The sequence below is a fragment of the Puma concolor genome, chromosome F2, assembly GCF_028749965.1.
Source record: "Puma concolor isolate L17-30 chromosome F2, mPumCon1.1.hap2, whole genome shotgun sequence".
Taxonomy (NCBI): Eukaryota; Metazoa; Chordata; class Mammalia; order Carnivora; family Felidae; genus Puma; species Puma concolor.
The window spans coordinates 11,672,923-11,700,678 of NC_141684.1; the positions used below are offsets into that span (position 1 = coordinate 11,672,923).

At 39.2% G+C, this 27,756-nt stretch overlaps 1 protein-coding gene across 12 annotated transcripts in view; it reads left to right on the top strand.

Moving 5' to 3' along the window:
- Window positions 1-27,756, top strand: part of CYRIB (CYFIP related Rac1 interactor B) — a 150,120-nt gene that overhangs the window by 87,663 nt on the left and 34,701 nt on the right. For 8 of the 12 annotated variants that reach the window (XM_086694977.1, XM_086694969.1, XM_086694971.1 and 5 more), the window contains one exon: window positions 8,771-8,809. The gene's annotated coding sequence lies outside the window, so the exon portion shown is untranslated. Of the gene's footprint in view, window positions 1-8,770; window positions 8,810-9,018; window positions 9,038-27,756 lie in introns of all 12 variants that reach the window. The other 4 variants (XM_086694973.1, XM_086694976.1, XM_086694972.1 and 1 more) reach the window with 1 other exon arrangement.

Below are 27,756 nucleotides of genomic sequence, written 5' to 3' on the forward strand. Positions count from 1 at the left end.
TCCCATTGCAGTTTATCCACAGAACTTCAGTTCTCTAGCATTTTACTTAGTTACACTGTATTGTAGTAAGTTTTTTGTATGTCTTCTCACAGACAATGAGCTTCTGGGGGGGGAGGTAGGTTGTAGTTTATTCGGCATTTTATACTCTGCACTGCATACCGTAGCTGACTTTTTGGTGGTCTTCTACTAATCTTCATTGAATCGCCGTTAGGAAGCAATTCACATAAGATTGTGGCAAAGCATTTTTAATAGTCTTTTAAAAATCTATTATTTGATAGTTACCAAGACAGATAGCTGTGCAGTAATATCCCATATCAGATGCACAGTATCTCCCCCGGAGATACTCGATCTCCAGATACCAGTTATCTGTTTGCTGCAGTTACTTTGTCAGCTTGGAAAAACCATTATCTATAAAACCATGGTGGACACATTAGTCTATTTTATTTAAAGTCTCATTATTGCTTTAATTTTAATAGGACGAGTTGCACATTTTTCTAAATTTTTGTCAGTTGCATAGCACCTGTATATAAACCATTCTTTATCACTCACTTTCCCAAACAAATCCTTTTAGCAGGGTGGCCAGTCTTGTGGGACTATAACTCTAAACTAGTCGTGTTTACACCAGGCTCCTTACATCTCTTATCATGTTGTTTGCTAAATCACTCATCCATTCATTCAGCATATACGCACAGAAGATTCCAGTGTTTCCAACATTGTGCTTAGTGCAGGGTATATGATAGCAACGAGTGGGCTGTGATAACTGCTTTCAGTCCTGGGAAAGAGCCATTTTGATGAATACAACGATGTGTTATGGGTCCCATTTGAACTTAACCCACACTTGGGATATACTCTTCTCTCAACTCACACTGTCCTCTTCTCTAAATTTCTATTATAATTGTAGACTGTAATGATAATATAATGTGGACGGAACTAGTATGGTCTTGGTACTTTTTATACATGCAAGTATTGTTTCCATAGGAAGTCATTAACCTTTTCCAGGATAAAGATTGTCTTATTACTTTGTATCATAAGCACTGCTGGAAATACAATAAAAATTTTAATAATGTGGGATTAACACAGGAACTCATACTCTGGTGTTCTTAAACTGGGCCCTTAGAACTACAGGGATGGTGGGGCGCCTGGATGGCTCAGTGGTTAAGTGTCTGACTCTCGATTACAGCTCAGGTCTTTCTCTCAGGGTCGTGAGGGAAAGCTCCACGCTGGGTGTGGAGCCTACTTTAAAAAAATTAAAAAATTAAAAAGAACTGCGAGGTTCGTAGTAACAGCACCTATGCAGAAGGAGTACGGTTGGCCTGATGTGACCAGGTAAGACCTGGCAAAAGAGGCAGACAGTGTTAAGAGGTGCCCCTCATTCTCTGTGTCTCTCAGTCTTAGGGGTAAGTTTGTTTGATTTTTTAAAAAGTTTTTTATTTAATCTCTACACCCAACATGGGGCTCAAGCTCACGACCCCGAGGTCAAGAGTTGTGTGCTCCAAGAGTTGTGTGAACCAGCCAGGCACTCGTTTAGGGGTGGGTATTTGCTTCCTTTCTGCAGATGAAGAAATTCAAGCTTTGAGAGACTTAAGATTCTTGCTCCAAGTTTAAACACTTATGGACTCTTTCTGTCAAAGTACATTATATATGGATGCATATTTTTTTTTTATTTTTTCAACGTTTATTTATTTTTGGGACAGAGAGAGACAGAGCATGAACGGGGGAGGGGCAGAGAGAGAGGGAGACACAGAATCGGAAACAGGCTCCAGGCTCTGAGCCATCAGCCCAGAGCCCGACGCGGGGCTCGAACTCGCGGACCGCGAGATCGTGACCTGGCTGAAGTTGGACGCTTAACCGACTGCGCCACCCAGGCGCCCCTGGATGCATATTTTTACTTGGAAGATGCTTAAATATTTGTTTTGGTTATCCAACTCTCTGGAATTAGGAGAGCAGGGTCTGACAGCCAGGCACAGAGTTTTTCTCCCTGAGGCTTAGAGGCCAGATGTGGATCAGGTCTGTAATGCTGGCCTGCTTGATGTCATGCTGCAGTAGCCTGAACTACAAAGTGCCCTGGCTTATATTATTTGTGCACAACAAAAGTTGTCTTTAAACCAGCCAGATTTTGCAAATTACTTCTGTAATTTTTAATGACGTATTAATAATTAAGAAATTTTAAGAGTGGGATGGGAGTATTTGATTTTATTAGTGGTTTCTAGTTTTCTTGTGTATATATTGGTTGGAATAGGCTTTTTACAAGTATTACATAGGTGATTCAAAATACAACTACAGTATCTGTATTTTGAAACGTGTGGTATGCAGTTTAGATGCAGCATGAGGACATGTTGCGCTTACAACATGCTGCGAGAGCGTTATCTCTGTTTTGGCACTTTAAGTTATTGCCATTAAGCACTAGCTTATGTTATATATTTCCCCAGTAGAAAAAAATGGCAACTTAAGGTATGAACTTAGCTTTGGGACTTTGGATCTCCCAACTTTGAACTTGTCTGTGTTTCTGTTGCTATCAGGTTTGTAGTTCAGAGGTATTCTGCGAAGTGCCATGACTGTAGAAAAGCACATGACTGGATGCACATTGTATTCTTTGCTCCCTTGTGTGTGTGTGTGTGTGTGTGTGTGTGTGTGTGTGTGTGTGTGTGTGTATTTTGTGTTGCATGTAATTAAAAGGGAGCAATTGCCTACTTCTTTTTTGTTGTATAGCTGGATAATAGGAGTGAACATTCTTTTTATGTCTTGACCACATTGTCATACTTCTGAGTTTGGATTTGCTTCCAACGTTTATCCATCGTATTCTCCATGTCTTGAAATATATCCAAGAATTCCTGTTTTTTTTTTTTTTTTTTAAAGTAATCTCTATGCCCTACATGGGGCATGAAATCACAACCCCAAGATCAAGAGTTGCATGCTCTGCTGACTGAGCCAGACAGGTGCTCCCCCCCCAAATTCCTTTAATATAATTTTCTTCTGTGATGTTACTTCTTCTGGGGCATCTGCTTCCTTTTCATCATAACCACTTTCTTCATTCATGTTAGTAAGTTCACCTTCACCGAGTTCCTCTTACTGGCATGTCTAGTTTCTCTGATGGCAGCACTGTCCGCTTTCTTGCAACCAGCTCGCTCTTTGGCAGCTTCATTTATGTTCCCTTAGAGTTGGACTTCAGTGTTACCACTTCTGTGTTTTTGCTGCCCTTTTATCTTTGTTGGCAAATTCCCTCATTTGATTATTCATTTTGTAAAATGCGACATGGATTTGTCAGCGGGAGACAAGGAGGCAACACCGCTACAAGTGTTGCAGTCTGTGCATGATCTGAGTAATAGATGTTCAGTGAACAGTCACTGGTATTTGTAAGAAGTGATGTGGTTGGTCACTAATAATGATGTAAAAGATGGGAGAAAAGGATAAAACTATAAAGCATTCTGTATTTATAGGATCTTCATTTTCCATTACATTTTAAAGAGAGTAGATATTTAAAAAAATTTTTTTTTAACGTTTATTTTTGAGACAGAGAGAGACAGAGCATGAACGGGGGAGGGTCAGAGAGAAGGGGAGACACAGAATCTGAAACAGGCTCCAGGCTCACAGCTGTCAGCACAGAGCCAGATGCGGGGCTCGAACTCATGGACTGCGAGGCCATGACCTGAGCCAAAGTCTGATGCCCAACCGACTGAGCCACCCAGGCGCCCCTAGAGAGTAGATATTTTAAAAATAGCATATGGGTATGGTTTATATGATGATGATGATGATGATAATTACAACGGCATGTTTTAAGTGCTAAACATACAGTAGTAATCATGGCGTAAGAAGACATAGAAGCCTGAGATTTGTATTGGGGTATTTGAGCTCTGGCGTGTCTCAGACAGGGATGCTCTCAAGTGTACTGCCCTTGAGATAGAACGTCAAAATGGATGGCTGTATGTTCTTGTAATTTGATGTTGAATAAGAGAAGTAGTGACCATGTTCAGTAAAACTGGCATTTCTGTTCATCTTTGCACGGTCTTTGACATTACTTTTCCTTTTTGCAAATAAGGGAAACTGACGCTTAGATGACTTAATGGAAATAAATGGAAATCTGAAATCTACAAATAACAAAACAGATGCTCAGAGAACCTAATAATTAAGTGGAAACTCAACCCAGGTTTATCTTATTTTGGAACCAGTGCTCTAAACCATTTTGTTATATTTCCTTTTTATTATTGGGGAATATAAAGTTTTTTATACATGTGTTTACTGTTTTCTTGCTCTTATGAATTATCATGTTAATCATTTCCTCTCTTGATGTGATTTTTAATACATTTATATGAACATTAAACATTAAAATATTTTGAATTTCCTTAATTTATAATTTTTATATGATTTGACTCTGTCTTTCCAAATTCTCATCCAAAGATAAGCAAGGCATTATTTTTGAGGATTTTTTTTTTTGAGATTTAGTTTTGAGAAATTAAACTCTAACCCATCTAGAATGAATAGACTTAGAAGGTTGTATCTCAGTTTTTCATGGGATTGTTTCAGTACCATTTATTGAATAAAGTTTTCTTCATTGCCCTATGATGGTTACTTTATACATTCCTCATATGGAATATTCTCTTTGAACCTTCTACCTTCTTTTCCTGCTTGTCCAAATCCTGTTCATTTTTTAAAATCTGTCTTAGCTACTAGGGCTTCATAAAACCTTTCCCAATACCTGATTGCCATGCTTTACCTTTAGCTGAAATATCTTCTTTTAGTTGCCACAGCTCTGTATGTAGATATTTTTCATGAAACCTCATTTTTACCTGGAAAGTTTTAATTGCTACAGTAAGAGTGGACAGACGCTTCTAGAGAGTGCAGTACATCTTTTTCATCATAGCATTTCCTTGGGTGTTTATTTTGGGACTATATACAAATAGATTTTCCAGTAAATATTTGGAGTGGTTTTTTACATTTATATACAATTGGACCATTGTGATTTCTCTGTTCTCTTCCTCTGACTATATATCTGTGTGAGTTCCACACAATTTTAATTATTAATGTGTAAGACTGGTTTTTTTCTTGTTTTTTTTAAAAAAAAATTTATAAGCTTGCATGTTTCTTTTTTTCTTAAATGGATTTGGGATAACCTTTTCAGTTTCTTAAAACTTAGGTATTTGCCGGAATTCTCTACTAATGCATTTTCATAATATTGTCTGATCTGGAAATGTGGTCGATAGGCCCTTTAAATCAGTTTCTATTTTTTTTTTTCTAAGATGGCTTTAAGATCGCTTTGTGTTATGTCAAGGGGAGCTTAAACAAATTAAATTGAATTCAATTTTATCGTATACCCAAACGAAGGAGGAACAGTGCAGGTTGCATAACCAGTTAGACTTAGGTATCATCATTTGAAATGCTGCAAAGCTGTAAATGTGGTTGACAGAATGCTCTGAAGTCATAGCTTTTATGTTTTGCTGGAGGCAAAGGAATTTTAACACTTAGTTGAAGAACGTCTAGGTTTGCAGATTTTAGATGCCTGGATTATCTCATTTACATAGCATCTAATATTCATTATTTATGAGGTGACATTTGATTTCTAAGGGTAAAAACAATTACAAGTGTTTTCTTATTTCTTGATTTATTAAGAGACAGGATGAATAGATTTTTTCCTAGTGGTTTTATGCAAGTGGCACTGGTTTTTCTGCTCTGGTTTATGAAATGGCCAGCCAAGCCACTTGTTTTGTTTATTTCTGGGTGGCTTCGGTCTGCCTTAGGGAAGTAAGTTTGTTTTTGGCAGAAAAAGCAAAAATGTGTTTATTCATTCCATTTGTAGTAACATTGATCCGAGAGGAGCTTTTGAGGAAAACCAGAATGGTTCGGCTTTGAACATAAATAGCTCCCATTCATCTCTTAACTGATAGGAAAAAATAAAAGATTAGGATTAATAATGTATAAATTACAGACAAGTCCTAGAGCACAAGTTGCAAACTGATGGTTCATCAACCAGATGGAGCCCTCAGACTGTTTTTCAGGCCTACTGATGATTTCTAAAGCTTAATTAGGTGATAACATCTAAGACTTGTTTTATGTGAATATCCAGCACCAGATCACCTGCATTTTTAGCATGGCATGTTAATAGCCATGGCACCCCTGAGATTAAGTATAGACATTTGTTTGCTTCTGATGTTCCTGTAGCCAACTCCAAACTCATTTAACTTTGCAGCCCTTGTTCTGGAGGCTCTTGGATTAAGAAGTAATAGCAGGTAGATTTAAGGCTGCTCATGCAGCAGAACCCTCAACTTTGAGTTAATAGGAGCTGGAATAGTAGGTGTGAAGATTTTAAGTAATGAGAGGGTTAGTGGAATGTGGGATGTGTGAGAGAAAGAAGTTGCAGAGGAAGCCAGGGTTTTTGCCTGAGCAACTGGAAGGATAGAGAAGCCATCAACTGAGTTGAGGGAGACAAAGTAGATGAGGTCTGGGGAGGGAAGCTGAGTAGTTTAGTGTTGATATGTTAAAGTTGGAGTTATCTGTTAAAACATCCTAGTGGAGATTTGAGTAGGCAGTCAGTGGCTATGAGAGTGTGGAGTTGGAGAGAAATGTCTATACTGGATAAGTAAATTTGATATATGTAGTTGATACATAAAGCCATGAAGGAATGAAATCACAAAGGGAGTGGAGGACCCAGAACTGAGTCCTGGGCATGTCAGCATTGGGGGGTTTGAGAGAAGTTCAGCAACAGAGATTAAGAAAGCATCCATTGAGGTAGAATGAAAAGGAAAGGAGTATGGTGTCCCAAAAGACAAGTGTCCTGGTTTCATCCTAAAAGCAGAACCTGAGACAGGGACTTTTTAAGCAGATAATCTATTTGGGGACCTGTTAACAGGAAACAAGTTGGAGAACGGGGGCAAGTGAAACAGAGGGGAAGGAAGGTCAGTGCAAGGGCACATTATTAACTGGTCACATCTGTGAGCCACTGGGACTTGAGCCTGAGGAAGTCCTTTGAGAAGACACGAAGAATATGCCTCTGCGTGCCAAGAAGGGGGGTGTTTACTACCAGATCCCATTCCCCAGTGGTCAGGGGTTGCCCATAGTGTGTTGGTGTTAACATCTTCACACTTCGTTTGCATGTCTCAGGATGGCTGAAAAGTTGCTGTAAGTCTCTCTTATAGCAGAGCCTGTGAGCAGAAAGTGAGCCCAGTGGTACAGTTAAGGGGAGGTGCCTCGGAGTGAATATGTGAGGTAGCACACAAGAGGTGTCCCATACAGCCATGTATCCTCCATTAAGCACTTGGCATTTACTCCAGTGTCCTGCAGAGTTTTCAAGATGGTGGCTGGCCACAACTTCTACATTAGACTTACAACAGGAGGGTTAGTGAATAATGTTCATTTTTGCAGTTCTCTACCACTCAATCTAGATTTGCCTTATCTTCAGCCAGTACTTCAACAGGTGGAAGCATTGTCCTGGTCCAGTGACTCAGACCTTCTTCTCCAAGGGATCAATGCCTGTAGTTGCCTTAACCTTGTTGGGCTATAATTGCTGCAGCTGCTCATTTACAGTTATTACTGAGCACGGCAGCCCCAGTCGAACCCCCTAGGTTCTGGATAGATTCCCTCCTGTCCCCATTGTGTGGCAGCAGCCATAAGTTCTCATGTTGTTAGGGTCACTTTACAGGACTTCCCAATATGGTAACTCTTTCCTTAGCATGCTGGTCCAGTAAGGAATCTAAGATAATCAGGTGATAGTTGCCTGAGAATTCTTCCTGTGTCTTCTGGCAGAAACTTCTTTTCAAGTCTCCTACTATCTGAATTTCTTAATCCAGTGGAGCTGAAGGTTGCCAATTGTACTTCCATCTGCTGGGTCCAGGACTTTTTTTTTTTTTTTTTAAATCTGTCACAGATACAGTACCACATTTCAGCCTTTAGTAGACAGTGTGTCAGATCATTTACCATCTTGGAAGGCAGTGCCCCAACCCCTCTAAATTTTACTAACCACATAGAAATTGTATGTTTGTAAAGTCCAGAACTCTGGTCATAGAATAAACAATTGGGGAAATAAGTGTTTACATAAAGGTGAGTAGTTACATTAGTCAAATGTGTCCCCCTACTCTGTGCGAACTAAGCTAGTTTGCTGTAGTGGTTATAGTTGCTCTCAGTTGTAAAGTTAGAATAAGATCATTCTGAAGATTTGATTTTACCGAAAAACGTTTTAGGAGTTGAAATTGTAAAGTCATTCCTACAGAGGACTTCATGGTTCACTTGAGTTTTGCCTGATGTGCTTCTGGCAAGTAATAGGTTATGGTCATGGAATTATAAGGATCTTAGTACCTTTGGTAAAACTCATTTTTTTAATACATTGAAAGGAAGTGAACTTAAATTATGATAATAGTGTAGAAGTAGATCTCTTTGATAATTTTAGGCCCCTGTTGTAAGAATAAAGACAAATTACTAATTTTCTTCCCTTGCTGTCTCCTGCTTCATAAGCTATGATGAGCACTGTGTACTTCTCTTGATACAGATTTTTAGTCCTTGAGTGTCTTGAGGGTGGCAGTTAGGGTGTCTCATCCAAACCTGTTGGGTGTTTCCTAGGGCTTCACACAATGCCTCATTCTTAGTAGGTTCTCTGTAAACAGTTGTTGATTTAATTCAAGGAGATGCCTGTACATACATATACATACACACATATGTGTATAGCATATTCATGTGATATGTGATGGCATTCATAAACCTTATTAAAGTTAGTTTTTTAAAATTAAACATGTTTTAAACTATAATAATGTTTTAGACTTTCTTTCTTTTTTCTTTCTTTAAACAGATAGAAGGACAAGAACAGAATCACCAGCACTGGCTGAAGGTAAATATGTCTTTGGGGGAAATGATAAATTCAGATACAAATGAAAGGTTATGATCTATATAGAAAATTCCTTTGGCTAAACATAATTTAAGGAAGATGTTCTATATAATATTGAACTGCTAAAAATATCTTTAGGAAATACCCTATATTGTTTAGTTTCTTGGAACAGGAAGTAGGGAAAAGTAATTAGAACTTTTTTTTTTTTACAGCTTTCTTTCAGTAGAAGAGGTATGTGTTTTTCTTTGAATTCCCTTTTAAGCCATTTTAGCTATCACCAGTATTGTTAATCAGGAAAGGTCTAACACATAATTCTGGTGGTTTATGTGTATGTTAGAAAGGAAGAAGAAGTTTTTACACACTTTCTTAAATAAGAATTCTCCCTATTATTGGTTTTGGTCCTTTTGAAAAAGTCTTTGAAGTAAAGAACACATCAACAACAACAAAAAGTTACTGATACAGGGTTCTGAGTACTTAAACATTTTTAATCCTGTAATTGTTTTAATTATTACAAGTTAATAGGTATTTGAAAATGTCATTTTCTGTAGACATACTTTGTGTTATCAAGTGAAAATGATCAGCTTAAAATCTCTGTGCTCTTCCTAGTCATAAACAGAGATATTTACATTTCAAAACTTGCCTGTCATTTTACTAGAACTGATAAGACAGTTATCGTGGTGATCTTTTGGAATTGTAATTACCTCACCTACTCTGTATGTTACAGTGCAGGAGTTCTCAACCATTTTTTGTGCCATGGACCTCTGGTAATCTGGTGAAGCTTGTGAATCCCTTCCCAGAACAATGATTCTACAAATGATTCATGATTTTATGAAGCAAAATATATATGATGAAAAAAGAAATTAGTTATATTGAAGTACAGCTAACAAGTACTAAAAATGCAAATTTTTGATAGAGTAATATATATGCTTCTCACATTAGAGTGAGCTTTAGCAATAATTCTGTGAAATACTGTAGTTACAGTGATGAGTTTGCAATAATTATAGTATAATATGAAAGTACCTGTGATTTCTGTTGATGACAAGTTCATAGGTATTTCTAACACTACTATACTTTGTTGCCTATAATCTTGATTGAAGGACTTGCAGAACTTCATGTAGAGGTTAGTGAAAAGGTTCCCATCCAAACTCACAGGTCACTGAATTCTTTCTCCGGATCCCAGATTAAGAGCTCTTGTTAACGAAAAGTCAGTTAGACCTTTCTTTGTCCATCATATTTGAATACATGTAGTTTTTTATGTTCTATCTAAATAATCTTTTATTTATTTATTATTATTATTATTTTACATTTATTTTTGAGAGACAGAGACAGAGCGTGAGCAGGGGAGGGGCAGAGAGAGAGGGAGACACAGAATCTGAAGCAGGCTCCAGGCTCTGAGCTGTCAGCACAGAGCCCAACGTGGGGCTCGAACCCACGAACTGTGAGATCGTGACCTGAGCCGAAGTTGGACGCTTAACTGACTGAGCCACCCAGGCGCCCCTCTAAATAATCTTTAAGAAGTAGAGTTACGCCGTCTTGCGAAATATCCTAATGGTGTAGCCTAGAAGTTCTTGAAATAGTTTTGAAGAAACTTCTGTTTGCTGGTAAATAATCACAGAAACAGCATGTTCTGTGGAAAAGATAGTTGAAGATAAGTGGTAAGCCTTGGAGAGTGCCCACCTTCAGAGAATGCACATTCTGATTCAAGGAACATGAAATTAACACGTAGAAAATAAAATAATCGAGTCTGAGATGCCGAAAGTTTAACGAGAGAAACGTCCATAATTAAATTCCACAGGAAGGATGCAAATAGTGAGGTCTGATGCGTGTGTTACGGAATCACAAAAAAAGGTCAAGACTTGTGAAAAGTCACCAAGTGTTTTACAGTTATCTCAGCAGTACGAACTGGACAGTGTTCAGGTGCCAGCCTAAGCTAGAAGAGCCCAGAATGGTGTCACTGAATTTGACAAATGGTTGTTTAGCACCTTGCAGCTGACTACAGATGAAGGGAATGGCAGATCTTTTGAAGCTTGGCTGAGAGCAGAAATGGCGCCATTACTTGTCTCGAGTGCGACATGTTGGGGCATCTGCCTGTGGGGTATTTTTTGGTAGATTTGTTCTGTCAGTGTGATCTGCTGATGCCGTATTTTAAATACGTCCCTAAAGCCTGCACTGTCCAGGTCATTGGATTAAGCCCCACTTTTTAAAAACTGATTTGCCGCTTTTGCCAAGTCACCAAGTTTCTATAGTCCTCAGTTTCTTTCTATAAAAGTAGAGAACTGAGCTACATGATTTCAAGTCCTGTCACGAGCCCTATATTCAGGGCTGATTTTCTACCTTTCTCATACCTCTCACTTCCTTCCTCTTTTTCCCTACCAGCAATGATCGAAATATGGTAAAAATACTCAGAATTGTTAAGTGATTTGAGCTTTGATTTATATAAATATTGCCTTAGTAAAAACTGTGCGAAACCTTAAATCTGTCATTATTAGGTAACATACTTAGTTCAAAAACATTTTTTTAAATTATGTTTAATGTTTTATTTATTTTTGAGACAGAGAGCGACAGAGCATGAGCAGGGGAGGGGCAGAGAGAGGGGGGGACACAGAATCCGAAGCAGGCTCCAGGCTCTGAGCTGTCAGCACAGAGCCCGAGTCGGGGCTCGAACTCATGGACCGTGAGATCATGACCTGAGCCGAAGTCGGATGCTTAACCAACTGAGCCACCCAAGTGCCCCTCAAAAACATTTTTATGATGTATACATTCTGCATTTTGGTCTGCTGGATTCTTTTTCGTATTATAGGAGATAAGTATTGTAGGAGATATAAATGTAGAAAGATTATTCAAGTACATATCTTTAAAATGATATGATTACCAAAAAGAAAATTTGTATTTTGTTTTTGTATTCTGTTTGATTATGATGAGCCTGGAGGAGTTATATTTAAGCAAATCATTTTAATTGAAGTTCAGGAACAAGGGAAACATTTGTGCCCTCCTGTAATTTCACTGTACTAAATTCCTTTAGCATGCCAGGCTCAAACAGAAAGACCTGACAAATGGTAGGGAAATATGTAAGGACATTTCTTAGCATCTGTCATCTTTCTCTAGTCATCATAGTTTTTTCTTAAAATTTTTTTTCTGTGAGAATTTTATTCCTGACTTAGAAATGTTAGTACTAGTATTGAATTAATTTCTTTCTGGAACACTTAATATTTTCCTTCACTCTTTTTGGATGAATTGTGTGTATTTTCATTTGTGACTAAGCAATATGGCCAAATGGTTAAGAGAACTGCTAGAAGACAGATTTGCCTGTGTAAGAATTCCAGCTTCGTTGTTTACTGATTTGTTGACCTTGAGAAAGTTATTTAATCCTTTGACCTTCAGGTTGCTCAGAAGTAAAATGAGGATCGAAGTGCTAGACAACCTCAAAAGTGATTGAGGATTTTGTAAGATACTACTGTGTATGTATTACTTGGCATCGTGTGTGGCACACAGAAAGGCCTGTCACTGGTTTTTACTGTCATTTGGTCCTGATAGCAAGGTGTTGGGTGGGGCAAAATGGTTTTGTTGCCCTTTGTTCCTTCAGTCTGTAATGTTTAAGAAGGTCCTTTCTGATGAGTATTCCTAAATATCTCCCTTTAAACTTTATTCTCTTTCAGAAGCTCAGTCCTTACAATTGCTAGACAGGAGAATACCTTGTTAGTAACTTTTTGCCTATGTGAGTGTATGTATATTGTCTAATGGGTAACTTTCTTTTGACCTCAGTTTAACGTGTTTTCAGATAGTTCAGATAGTTACTGGGTTATCACGTGGCACATGGACTGACTGTTTAGTTCTCAGAGGCCAGTGAGAACCGGGACTGATGAGGAGAGATTAACAAATGGGCGAATATCAGCTTTAAGACAAGTTTTGTGTGATTCTTTGCAGGATTCATGTTGGATTAATTGTGTATTATTTAATCATCGGCTGAAGTTTCTAAAAAAGTTTCTAAAAATTGAAATCTAAAACTTGAGTCATTTGAAAATCGAATGAGTGACTCTGGGTGTGGTGATGTAGAGTGAAATATTGAAGCAGGGGCTGCTTGGCTGCTTGGCACAGATGTTGTAGAATACGTTCATACCAAGTGTAAAAGTGCTTGAGTTTGAGTTTCCATTTTAGCACCTGTTGTATTTAGTTTGGGCCGCTATAACAAAATACAGTAAACTAGATGGCTTACAAATAACAAATTTATTTCCCACAGTGCTGGAGGCTGGAAGTCCCAAGGTCACACTTCCAGCATAGTTGGGTCCTAGTGAGGCGTGCTTCCCGGTTCATGCATAGCTGTCTTCTTCCTGTGTCCTCACATGGTAGAAAGAAAGCAAGGGAGCTTTTGGGGGTCTGTTTTATGAGGACATTAATTCCATTCATGAGGCTTTCACACTGATGACCTAATCACCCCTCAAAGGGTTTAATCACATTGGGCGTTAGGATTTCAACATACAAATTTTAAGGAGACACAAACATTTATGTTCTTTTATACTTTTCTGTAGAACAGAAAGAGCTGATATATAAAATAGGCTCGATAGCAAAACCAGACAAGAAGAGAAAAAAATTATAGGTCAGTCTTATTTATGAAATAATCCAAAGTGAAATATTAAACCAAATCTAGAAATACATTTTTTTAATTAAAAAAACTTTATTTAATGTTTATTTTTGAGAGAGAGATTGCGAGAGAGAGAGAGAGACTGTGCGAGTGGGGGAGGGGCAGAGAGAGACAGGGAGACACAGAATCCAAAGCAGGCTCCAGGCTCCGAGCCGTCAGCACAGAGCCCGACGTGGGGCTCAAAGTCATGAATTGCGAGAACATGACCTGAGCTGAAGTCAGATGCTTAACCGACTGAGCCACCTAGGCACCCCAAAATACATTTATTTTTTAATGACTGTATAGATTTGGTCCCAGGAAAACAAGGATGGTTTAGCATGGAAAAATGTATTCATTTGGGGGAACCTGGGTGGCTAAGTCGGTTGAGTGTGCAACTTTGGCTCAGGTAATGATTTCACGGTTCGTGAGTTGGAGCCCTGCATCAGACTCACAGCTATCAACGTGGAGCCCACTTTGGATCCTCTGTCCCCCTAGCTCTCTGCTCCTCCCTGCCTATGCACACTTACTTTCTCTCTCTCTCTCTCTCTCTCTGTCTGTCTCTCTCTCTCAAATAAATATTAAAAAAATGCATTCATGTAATCTTATGTTTTATAATCTCATATTCATAGATTAAATGAAAAAAATGGTTAGTATTCTAAAGATGGAAGTTCTGCCTTGGAATGGTGTGTGTATTTGTGTGTGTGTATTTAATGCAAAATCAAGTCAAAATCCCATTAAAATTTTTGTAGAACTTGACAGTTACATGGGTGAATAAAAGGCCAAGAATAGCTAAGGCAGTTTTGCAGGAATCACTAGTTAAATGATCAACATAGACCTCAAGGAAAAGTGGATTACCTGTGACAAAATGGTATCATAAACAAAGTTAAGACTGGGACACTGCGACATTGCAGACTAGAAGAAGATATTTGCGGTGTTTAGGCTTCAAAAGGTTAGTATCCAGAGTTCCTATCTAGAATTCCTAAAGCCCACCTGGAGGGGAAGGAAGGGTGTGAGTTCAGAAAACATACCACCCTGGGAATTTCAAACAGGGAATGAATTAATTTTAAAGTTTATTTATCTGTTTTGAGAGAGAGAGAGAACATACAGGTGGGAAAGGAGAGGAAGAATCCCAAGCAGGCTCTATGCTGAGTGGGGCTCCATCTCACAACTGTGAGATCATGACCTCAGCCAAAATCGAGAGTCTGTTGTTTAACTGACTGAGCCACCCAAGTGCCAGCCAGGTGCCCCTAAACAGGGAATTTAATACAGAGGATTGGTTACGAAGGTATTAGACTAGAGGAGCAGAGGGGAAGAGGAGACAGGGACAAAGAAAAGATGGGTGGTGGTACTGCCGCCAGAGATTAGCCGCTACCACTGCTCGACTGGAACCCACAGACTGCACTGGCTTCTTCCTCTGATCGGGGCAGTGCATACTGGCCCCACCTCATCTGACTGTTCTTAGAGCAGCTGCTGGTCTGTCCCAGCCAGAGACAGGGAAGCTTCTTTCTCGGTCCTGCTTTCTCACCCTCTAGTGCCTCTTACTGACGTAACCTCACAGCTGGCAAGGATGTTATTTACAGATGCTAAGCCCAGCAGTACAGAGTCCGGTGTATAGAAAGGTAAGTGTGGGAGAGATACTGGAAAAATAAATGCTACAAGTTGCGAAGAATGTGAATATACATTTTACAGATGGCCTGTAAACATAGAGATATAGGCACATTTTTACTGGTAATCAAGAAAATATAAATTAAAACATCAGTGAGATATTTCACAATTTAAAGTTTGAAGCTTGAGGTTTTGGAGGATGGGAGAGAAGAAAATCTTTACTAGTGGAACAGTGAATTGGTAGAAGTACTTTGGAGAGCAGTTTGGCACAATATAGTTAAGTTATGGTTGCGTTTTAATTTCCAGACTGCCGTCCAGTGGAAACTCTTGTACATAGGCCCAAGTATATACAAGTGTATGTAGCGTGTGAAAGGATATGTGTGTAAAGCATTCTTTGTTATTAGAGAAAAACTGAGAAGTCACTGTTCCTCAAATAGGCTTCATTGACCTGTGGAATAGTGTATGTCAATAAGTGAACGTGGATAACACCATTGAGTGTGAGAGGTGGATTTTAAAGGAATATGTACAATATAGCATTTATGAACATTGAAAAGCAGAACAGTGCTGTTTGTTTATGAATATGTACCTTCACAGTAAAAATTTTAAAATCCGTTTGGAAGGGAAGCATACTTTTAAGATTACCTTTAGGAGATGGAGGAGAGGAAAGTTGGTTAGGGAAGGTTGGGAGGTTAAGTAGTGCCCAAAAATGTAAGGAGGTCTCTGAAGCAAATCTGGCAAAATGTCATTGCTTTAATCTGAGTGGTAGAGGGAGGTGGGTGGGGATGGGCTACATGGGTGATGGGCATTAAAGAAGGCACTTGTTGTGATGAGCATTGGGTGTTACCTGTATGTGATGGATCACTAAATTCTTCTGAAAACAATATTACACTGTATGTTAGCTAACTAGAATTTAAATAACAATTTGAAAAGAAAAAAAAGCTGTTCAGTCATCAATGTAGCATACAGACAGACACACACACACACACACACACACACACACAATCTGGGTGGTACAGTATGTGGATACATTTTTTTATGTTTAAATTATTTTCTAATTTAAAGAAATAGAAAACAAGAAGGACTTAAGAACCAGTCCTTCTGGGGAGTCTTTGGTTAGGTGTTCCTTTTTCTGTATGTTCATTGTGGTGTTTGCATGCTTCTGTATGAAAGTATGTCATACCATCTTGTCTGGTTTCGTACACTTGTCTGTGAGTTCCTCAGTGCCAAATCTTCAGTATCTGTCCCAGTAATTGGCAGACAGGAGCTAAGGAAAGGTTGTTTGGTTTAAAACAGCAGCAGCCACCAGCAGGCGCTGTAAACACTGACTACCTGTTGAAGTGTGCAAGGTGCTATGGTTTTTATTTAATGGCTCATCCAGGGGCCCCTGGGTGGCTCAGTCGGTTAAGCGTCCGACTTCAGCTCAGGTCGTGATCTCACGGTTTGTGAGTTTGAGCCCCGCGTCAGGCTCTGTGCTGACAGCTCAGAGTCTGGAGCCTGCTTGGGATTCTGTGTCTCCCTCTCTCTCTCTCTCTCTCTCTCTCTCTCTCTGCCCCTCCTCGACACGCGACCTGTCTCTCTTTGCCTCTCAAAAATATATAAAACATTAAAAAAAAATGGCTCATCATGCATCATTGCATGTGTATTGGAAAGATTTCAGGCACCTGAATTCCAATCCATTCGTTTTTTGGGAGCGCCTTTGTTTTTTTTTGTTGTTGTTTTGTTTTTAATTTTTTTTTAGTGTTTATTTATTTTTGAGAGAGACAGAGAGAGAATGCGAGTGGGTTAGGGGCAGAGAGAGAGAGGGAGACACAGAATCCAAAGCAGGCTCCAGGCTCTGAGCTGTCAGCACAGAGCCCGACGCGGAGCTCGAACTCACGAGCTGTGAGATCACTACCTGAGCCGAAGTCGGACGCTCAACTGACTGAGCCACCTAGGCGCCCCTGGGAGCACCTTTGAATGAGTCATATGTGTTCTTTGAGCATTAGTGACTTTACATTAAAACATTTTTAAAATTACTGATACATATAAAAGAATACCTTTATTTGTAAATGTGGAAGCCTAAGAGACTCCCCTGAATCCACCAGTAATTGAGGAACTGAAATGTTACCCACGCCTTTGAAGTTGCCTGGTCCTATGGGCTTGTTTCTCCCCAGAGATAACCAGTATTTAAAATTTCATGTTTATCATTCTCTCGAATTTTAAATATATATTTTACCTTACATGTGTATATAATTTTACGTGGATTTCAAAATAGTGGTACACTTTAAGAAAGTGAGTTGACAATACTGTTTTTTTGTCTGAGGACCATATTTTTTCAAGAAAAACCTTCATAATAAATCCTTGTAGCTAATTTTGAGTTTCAGTGTTTTTGTTTTTTGTTTTTTTTCGTATTCCCATCACCATTCTGTAAATTTCTTAAACTACTTGGAACTTTGTATCAGTCCTCTCATACCCTGTCTGTACCTGAGGCAAGACATTGTAGCAGGAAGCATTTCTTTTCAATCTACACCTCAGGCGGTAATTTGCATTGGTGGTTTAATTATTAATGGCTGGAAGCATGGAAGAGTACTATTACTAGTAATCTCTGAATCAAGCTCAAAGATGCCATGACAATCTGATGTAATATTAATTTATCATGGTTCACTTCCATTTAAGGAGCAGTGTTGGTCTCCTGATTTATTGTTTATTGCATATAGCCAGTCATACTAGTGAGTCTTTTATTTAAAATAGTGTAAATGAGAGTTTTCGTTTTAAAATAATACTAAATCTAAGTGTATCCACTAGATGTCAGCATTAGGAAAGATGCAGTGTAACATAAGTAGAGTCCTAGCCAGAGCAATGGGAGAGATTCAGTCTAACAAGTACTGTGTGAAGTCATGTATTTTGTGAGAGAGTCAAGACTAGAAATCAGTTGTCCCAATTTCAGTTCAGTTGTACATTTATGTTACGTTTCTTTAAGGCAAGTAACTTCTCTCCATGTAATTACTAGACTAATGTATTGCTCTTGACGTGTGCTAGGGATTTATGGTGAGATTTTAGTACTTCTCTGGTGGTATTATGGCTGGGCACCTAGTAATACCTGAATCCTGCTTCTCCTCCTTTACATTTTACAAAGGAAGGAGAGTCAAAGGATCACTTTATTAATAGCTACACACTAGTATCTGATGATGATAGATTAGATATTGTTGGTAAAGGTAAGGACTAAGCTACTCTACAACTTCCTCTGTACCAGTCAGATTTCAACCAGGATAGCAGAAACCGTGCTAGGTATTTTTAAAAGGGATTTAACGTAAGGATTTATTTACACAAATGTTGGAAGCCTGAGCAAAAAGAGGATGCTGAGGTGTGTGTGTTTTTACTCACAACACTGCTGACATTAATTCTGAACTGTTTTCCAAAACCACTTCTGATACCATATGTGTGGAGCTTTTTCCCCCCATGCCAGCCAATTCTCCCAACTCCCCAGACACCAACTGGGTGTCCTGCAGTTCATTTTGATTCTGACTCGATGTAGAGTTTGTGTACAGACTTCTCAGGGTAAGGGCTTCATCCTACAAGACTCCGTTCCACTCCAGATGCCATTCACAAGTCTTCAGTCTCCTTTACTTCTGACCATCCAGCTGTAGAAGGTGGTAGGGGTTCCCATGACTCCTTCCTCAGTTTGATAATTTGCTATAATGGCTCACAGAACGCAGAAAAACACTTCACTTATACTAGTACCAGTTTATTATAAAGGACTTTATAAAGAGTACAAATGAACAGCCAGGTGAAGAGGTACATAGGATGAGGTCTGGAAGTGCCCTGAACATAGGGGTTTCTGTCCCCATGCATTTGGAATATGTTTCCTTCCCATGTGGATGCGTTTACTAGCTTGGAATTGCCTCAGACTCCATGATTTAGGGGTTTTAATGGAGGTCCCATTATGTAGGCATGACTGATTATAAATCATTGGCCATTGGTGATCAATCCAATCTCCAGCCCCTCTCCCCTCACCAGAGGTCAGGAGATAAGGCTGAAACCTGAGTATACCTTGTCTTTCTGGCATCCAGCCCTAGTCTTAAAGCTGTCTGGGGGACTCATTAAAATAAGAGATGCTTCTGTCACTCCCGAAGTTCCAAGGAATTTAGGAGCTCTAGGTTAGGCATGGGGGAGGGAGCGGTAAAGACCAAATATGTATTAAGTTACATGAGGTAACTAAGATATTAATGGTAACCGCAGGAAGCAACTGTCAATTCTGGAGCTGGGGGAAAAGAAGGCATGAGGTAGGTTAGGCAGAATTTTGGAGCTTGAAGGAGGAACTCCATAAGGCTGGAAGCTCAGACCTCTTGGAGGGGGCCAGGCACTGTAAGGCATTCCCCAGGAAGCTAGAGCCTAGAGCCATATGGAGCTTTTGATGACAGGAAATGCTGACAGAACTTGAGAAACAAAAGAGAAACCTTCTTTTTTTAGTTTTATTTAAGTAATCTACCCAACGTGGGGCTTGAACACAGGACCCTGAGATCAAGAGTCGCATGCTCTTCTGATTGAGCTAGCCAGGTGCCCCAAAAGAGGGACCTTCTTTCTTCCCACCTTCCAATTTCCTTATAGCTGATGGGGCCCAGTGAGAAGCCAGGTAACAAAGTAGTCTAAGAAATACAGTCTTCAGCTTCTTAGTCCTAACGTTAAAAGCAGATTATAGAAGGATGGGCTTGGGGGTGAGAGTAAATTAACTGTCACAGGCAACCTTTTTGACTACACAGTATTCATATGTCTTTGCTGATTTAAGTACAGGGCCACCGTTTTCATGCTTTCACAGTTTGAGTTCTTGGATTGCTCATGCTCAGATAGTCTTAGGAATACAAGTGATAGGGAAAAACCCTGTGAATACAGAGTCCCAGAGGGACTGCTCAGTCTACATATTTTATCAAGTGTGGTAGAACCAGGAGTGGGAGAGAGCTGAAGTCCTGGGAGCTTAGGTTCTGCTTAAACATGTTTACCACGTAAAGATCAGAACACAACAGGGACAAGAGACAAAGGAAAGTCTTGGCTTTGCCATTTATCGAACAAATATTTGTTGCTCAGACATCATCATTGTGCTAGAACAATGAACAAACCTGTTTAGCAGCTTCTCTTGTTGGAGAGAAGGGGGGAAAGAAAGAAATCGGGAGACAAAGGTCCGAGACGGTTCCGGTGTGATGTGCATTTGTAGTGCAATCGGTAGAGCAGATAGTATAATGTCAGGATAATTATTATAGACGCTTTATCGTTAGGCTTGTTTGAGTTTTTTCTCTCCATTTTGATGGCACTCAGCTAACCATTGGTTTCCCACCAGTACAATCAACCGCTGTGTTCCTAATGTGAGTTGCAGCCATGTTAGAAGCTAAGAAGGAATTGTGATTATAACTCTCCTTTAAATTATTGTGTACCTAACTCATCCTTCAAATAAAGAAATGCCACTGGATCTCACCTGTTTACAGTTCTTAAATTAATTCAGTAGGTGTTTATTGGATATTTATTCTGTGCTGTGTTGAAGATTTACTTTGTATGCTTTTATTGTAGATGCACCAAATACATGTTTGGCCAATAAGGTCAATATTCAGCGAAAGCCAAAGCCAAAAATCATCATAAAACACACATCTGGCATATATTAATTGAAAATTTATCAAAATGTTAATTATTACGATGTTAACTAATTTTAACAGAGTTTTAAAGTTTGACATACTGAAAATATTTTGTTCTTATACTATTATCAACTGCTAGATTACTCCTGGAGTCACTCTACTGTTCGTTTGCAATATTAAATCAACATTTGCTTTCAAATGGTGATGTCGTTTCATAGAAGGAGTTGTGCAAGCAAGACTTGGTGCAGTATTTGAAGGGGATGGTGCCTGCATATTTTTAGAAGCAGATGTGCAAAGTGAAATTGTTGATACCATTTGAAATTTTTTGAAGTCTGCTATTTTAGCTTGTACTTGCTGCTTTATGCAATCACTTGAGAAATGTTTGTCATTAAACCTTAGATCCAGAAATCTGGCATTGGAGTTTGGTAACTGACTTGCAGGATAGCAAAACTGTGAATTTCTACCTGCCTTTCAACTTTGCATTCACCTAATTGTAACGTTTTCTATGTAGTGGATTGATTAGAAGGATCATTCCAGCATATGTCCTATATTTTTGTAATTAGTAGTTTGTAATTACTCTCTGTATTTTGTAATTACTCTGTAAGAGCCTGACAATTTAGTTATTGTTTAAACGGGTTCCAGCAGGTGAATTACTTTATCTGAAAGAACCATTGCTTATTAGTAATTTTGTTTCTGTTGGCAGTGTTATTCAGAGTGCAATATTAATTTTTTCTAATGTTAAAGTAGATTTTTTTTAACATAAACTTAGGTGCTTGATTGAGTGTATGACAAAACAACTCCCCAGTCTCCTGTATATCTGGTGGTTTGTTTTTGGAGAATTATGAAAGTGATTTACTATATTTTTGCTTATGCAAAATATATTTTGTTATATGGTGTTATAATTAGTTTCTGAACACACAGCTGAAGAGTGTGAACAAAGCTCAAGTTTGGGATTCCTTAGCTACTCTTGGCCTCCATTCATCATATGTGTGCCACTGTCAGTGAAAATTTGACCATATTTTTCATTACTGATTTTCCATTCTGTTAATATTTCTTTAAATTCGTGGTACATGTTTTATGAGAACCAGAAATTTCTTGGCAGACAAAGCCAAAGTGTGGCTGAATTCCACATTAACCCACTATCTTGTCAATTTTAAAGGCTTCCCGTTGTTTCTACAGATCTAAATGTCTTGATGATACAGAGAAATAGCATATGTAATATTAAATAATGTTTTTATGCACAACAGAATATAATTCACCATTTTATAGTACTGTATTTTCTCGAAGACCTTTTTGCCTAGGATTCAGAGCTTGGGTAAATACAAGAAGTTCTTCGTCTTCAACACTAGAAGTGGTTGGCAGTTTATAGTTACTGTTTGATAAGTTTTTCCCCATTCACACACTTTTAGTCACTGTAAATTGGAAGATACGGAATTCTATTAAAGCATTCTTATAAAATCTGTTGTGAAGTTTTTTTTTAGAGAGAACAAAGTATGTTTTTCAGTATCTCCTTTTTCTCTAACACTTTATCATATTTCTTTGTGTTCTTTGTTCACTTTTCTGTGTTGACGATGAAAATGGATGTTGGGCTGATGTTGGAGTTTGTCCTCCTTGTAAAATTTTGACGGAGCAGGATTGACACTCTTGTTTTTAATTCTTTCTCAGATTTGAAGAATTCCCAAATAGGACTTTTGGGGGAAGACTTAATGGTTTAAAAAGGAAACTAAATACTTAAACCCACATTTTCCAAGCTTTTTTTTTTTTTTCTTTTCCTTTAATGTTATGAATGCTCCTCAATTTTCCAAAGATGAGAACTATGATATAGGCTGGTCTCCATTTTTACTTTGGAGCCATCTTTATGGTTCTGGAAGGATATTATGTTTTTGCTTTGTTATTTGGGCATACTGTAGACTTTCTGGATACTCATGTATACTCCTATCACTTTATTTCTCTGATATTTAACGTTTCAAAAATTCTTATTAGTTGCACAGAAGCCTACTGGCTTTTACTGAGAGAGTGAGAGACAGACTTCATTGATCTGACTAGGAAAACATGTGCTCTTTCTAAATTCCCAGGCCTTTTCTTTTCTTGTCAGTTTTCAGTTGTATTTATTTTGCTTTTTCCTCTCCCCTTCTTGGAACACTTTGGAAACTTCACAGATTTTTAGTTTTCTGTGTTTTTGCAGTCATTCATTCATTCATCAGATGTCTATACTACCTACAACATCCCCGAGCATTGTTCCAGGTGCTGGGGGTAGAGTGGTGTTACAGCAGATCCCCTGCCTTCTTAAAAGTGCACCTTGCAGTGCAGGCAGCAAGTAGATAAAGGTAAAAATACGTGATAGACGTATGGTTGGTGATAAACACTGGTTTGGGAAGAGGAAGCCATACTACAGATGGGCTAGTCAAGGAAGGCCTCTCTGAGGTGGTCTAATTAAGCAGTGACCTCAGTGAAGTATGCTAGTTTGTCGCTTGAAGGTCCGTGGACAGAACGTTCCAGCTAGGGAAAAAGGTACAGAGCCTCCAAAGGAGAGAAATCTTGTTGCATTAGAGAAACGGCAACAGGCTGTTGTGAAGAACAATGGGAGGTGAGGCCAGAGGACGTCGGACAGATCATGTAGGGTTTTGTAGGGCCTCGTAAGAAGTTTGGATTTTATTCTGAGTGTGTCAGTAAGCCATTGCATGTTTTTGAGCAGAGAAGGTATGTGGTTGATTTATATTTTTAAGAGATTGCTTTGCCTCTTATAACAAAAACAGATTGTAATAGGACGCAAAAGTAGAAGCAGGCTTTTGAAGTAACCCTGACAAGAGGTGATGGTGGCAAGAAGAAGGCTAGAATAGCAGCGAATGAGGTAAGATGGGGTGTCTTTTAAACTGATGCGAAAAGTGTACTGAGGAGGAGGAGGGAGAGTCAGTTATGTCAGGCGGTGCTGACAGAGGAAGTAAGGTGAGGTCTTGAGAATTGACCATTGGGATTAGTAACATGCGGTTCATTTGATGACCTTGCCAGAACGATTTTGTTGGTGTATGGTTGGGCAGAAGCCAGGTTGGAGAGAGGGGGCTTAACAGAGATGGAGATACAGATGATGAGTGCAAGCCACTCTCTTGAGGAATTTTGTTGCAAAAAGAAGCAAGGGGTAGGGTGGGAACTGGTGAGGGAAGCACAGTCAAGGTAAGTTTTTGTTTTGTTTAAGATAGAAGTAACTACCGATGCCAAAGGGAAAGGGATGGAAAAAGAAAAGCCATAAAGTACGAAAGAAACTCAGGAAAAATGGGTTGTTCTAAATGTTAGACGAAGCAAGTATTTCAGGAGGACGTGTGACAGACTGGGTCAGAGGCTATTAAGAGATCCAGTAAGTTGAAGTGTGAGAATTGCCCTTTGGATTTAGCCGGATGCAGGTTTCTGTGACCTTGACAGGGACCAGCTTCTTTGTATTGGTGGGAATAAAAGCCAGATTGGAATGAGCTGAAAGAGTGGGAGGTAAAAAGTAGAAGGCAGTAACTATAGGTAGCTTACGTGGCAAGTTCTTGCTGTAACGACAGGCAAGGGTGCGCCTGGGTGGCTCAGTCAGTAAAGCATCCAACTCTTGATTTTGGCTCAGGTCATGATCTCCTAGTTCATGAGTTCAAGCCCCGTCGGGCTCTGCACTGACGGTGCGGAGCCTGTGTGGGAATGAATCTCTCTGTCCCTGTCTCCCAGCCCCTCCCCTGCTTGCTCTCACTCAAAAAATAAATAAGCAAACTTAAAAATAAATGAATAAAAAAAGGAGGACAGGCAAGATGATGTAGAGGAGACATGAAGCCTTGTAGAACCAGGTTGTGTCTCAGGAACAGGTGTGGAGGGTAGACTGGTTATTGATGAAGAAAGGGTGGTAGAAAGAACAGTAGAGGATTTTCTTTCTTTTTTCTGTAAACAATGTAGTGAGGTCATGTCTTGCATGTGAGGACGGAGGATAGATTGTTAGAGATTTGAGATGAAAAATAAAGCCTTGTGGAACGGTCACCTGGTCAAGTGGGAGAGTAGGTTGATTGGAGATGCATAGTAGGATTATGGGGCGGAACTGAGGCTGTGCTTCATGTTAGTGGCCAGATGTTTAAAGTAGAGGTTCTTCCCTGGGGCAATTCTGCCCCCAGGAGGTATTTGGCAACATCTGGAGGTATTGTTGGTTATTACAACCGGGTGCTGGGGTGATACCAGTTATCTAGTGCGTAGAGGCCTTCAATGCTGCTACACATCCTACAGTGCCCAGGACAGCCCCACAGCGAAGAATTCTGTGGTTTAAATGTTAACAATGCCAAATTGAAGAAATCCTCATTTATAGGGATGCTAAGCAGTACATTTGTGAGCTTTTCTTTTTTCTCATCCCTCACCCAGGTATACGAAGTTTATAAAGTGGATGTGAAGGAGACTGACACTAAGCGAATAGAGTAATTCAGATTGTGTTCAGTATGCTGAAGGAAGAAGTTAGGTGATGTGATAGAAGGTAATGAGATGTGGTGGTAAACTTCTATGCAAAAAGATGGCAGACAAAAACTAGTCCGAAGAGGGGACATTTGAGGGGCCTGAAGAATGGGGGGGAAAAAAAAAGCCAGCCATGGGAAAATCTTTGCAACTAGCATTCTAGGCAGAAGAGAGCATTATAAAGCCCCCCTGAGCTCAAAAGGGTAAATGAAGCAACAACATCTCTTAGGAATTTTGTAGAAAGGGAGGCGATAGTGTATTAACATACAGTTGTGTTTCTGTTGGCTTCTCTAATTAAAGAAGCTTCTTTTCAAATGTTTTACGGGAAAATGATCTAATGTATTTATTAAGTGCCTTTCATGAGCTCAAAAATACATTCCACAGACTTTAGGCCCAGAAGAGCAAGTTCCTTTCCAGATAATTCACGAACTTTGAAGAAGACCTGTAACATAAAGGCTCCTAGTCGCAGAATTTTACCAGAAATACTGTGAACACTTGAAGTAACCTGGATCTGGTGTCTGTGTGTTAAATTTCTTTTTAGCTTTTTAGTAAATGCTTATAATATTTAGTTTAATCCAGGGATTACGATACAAGTAATTTGAAAGAGAATCTTTAGATTTTTCCTTCTAAATTCAAATGTTGTAAGATTTACAGTTTATTATTTTAAATTATAATATTCATTATTTACTTCGAAATTGTGCTTCTGAAGTATATCAAATGTTTTGGCCCAAGTTTTATATAATCTGAAAAATCTTTTATATCTTTTAGTATCTCTTTGTCACATTCATTTGTTAATCTGAAACTTAGAAATGTTATTAGAACTTTTTTAGATGTAAATGATGGAAACCCACCTCAACTAAACAGGTAAAAAAGGAGATTGATTGAAAGAACTTAGGATATCTTAAAACCAGAGGAAAATCCAGCAGCTGAACTGAGGGAAATGGCAGCTAGAATTCAGGAACAAGTAGAGATAGAAATCAGTGACTTGAGGACCTTAGGACACTTTTCTCTAGTGCATGCTGGCTTTATCCTTTTGTGACAGACTGGCTTCCTGTATGGCAGGAAATAGGGCTGCCACACACATTCCATGGGTTCTGCAGCAGAGAGATTGCCAAGCATAGTCACTGAATGTTTTTGCTTCTGTTAACCCATTTAATGATTTTAGGAACCTTCTGCAGTGGATATTCATATTATGCACAGTTTACAGATGAGGCACGGAGAAATTAGGAAACTTGACTACAGTTGCAAAGCTTGAAAGGAAATGGCAGAGCTGGAGTTTGGACCCACGCCATCTGGTGCCTACCAGAGCTGACAGGTTGACAGTTAGCTACTATCTCATATTTGCTGCAGTCAGAGGATGATGGGGACTTTTTGTTGTGTTTTTACCTAAAGAGTTAAACTATGCCAGACAGGGATATGGTTTTAATTTGTTTATCATTATTAAAAAGATATGACAACTGATAGTGTTATGGTGAACTGTTTTCAGATCTTTGAAAAATTCTGTGAGTTTTAAAAGAAGTTATTTATTTTGGGATGTTTGGGTGGCTCAGCTGGTTGAGTGTCTGACTTCAGCTCAGGTCATGATCTCACAGTTCGTGAGTTTGAGCCCTGCATCAGGCTCTGTGCTGACAGCTCAGCAGAGCCTGGAGCCTGCTTCGGATTCTCTGTCTCCCTCTCCGCCCCTCATCTACGCATGCTCTGTCTCCCTCTGTCACAAAAATAAATAAACGTTAAAAAATTTTTCTTTTAAAAATTATTTAAGTACTCTGTACACCCAACACAGGGCTTGAACTTATCACCCCAAGATCAAGAGTCGCATGCTCCTCCAATTGAGCCAGGCTGGCTCCCCAAATTCCATGAGTTTTTGTTCAAAGAGACACATACAATGTGCTTTGGGTACTAGATCTGCCTTGACTGTTGTATGGTAAGGAGACTTTCTGCCTTGGACCACAGTTGTACTACATCAGTGGTTCTCAACCAGGGATGATTCTTCTTGGGGACATTTGGCAATCTCTTGAGTCATTTTTGGTTGTCACAACTAGTGTGTTGGGTTACTGGTGGCCTCTAGTACAAATAGGCCCAGGATGTTGCTAAACGTCCTGTAGTATGAGACAGACCCTTCTCCGTAAAAGAATTATTCATCCCCAGATGTTAATAGTGCTGGGGTTGAGAAACCTGTACCAGATACGCTGGGCCATTTTCAAACTAAGTGTCTGTGTTTGGGATGAAAAGGTAAGAAATTCTAGATTTTTGAGTACTTGTGGAGAATGAATAGGTCAGGACCAAGTACGATGCACTTTGAGCAGTTTAGGGTCACGTTAGGCTAGGGTGCCTTGAAAGAAGGACCAAATAGTGGAAGAAGTTTACAGAGGGAGATGTGGGAAAACGGAGCAGACAAACTTGGCCAATTTTGATTATTTTCCTTGAGGATCGACTATGCATACAAGTAAAAAGGTAAGGAAACCTAATCTCCCTTCCTCCCTGTACCTGATGATCATCTCATAGGATATTTCTTGGCAAAAATGGACTAAACTTGGGCTTTGTTATTTACTCTGATTTATAACATTGAAATTCATTAATAACTTGACTCTGGTTTGTATTAAAGAAGTAGAGCTCTTATTTTTTGAGAGTTAGTTTGTGATTTTCAGGTGACAGTGACAACAACA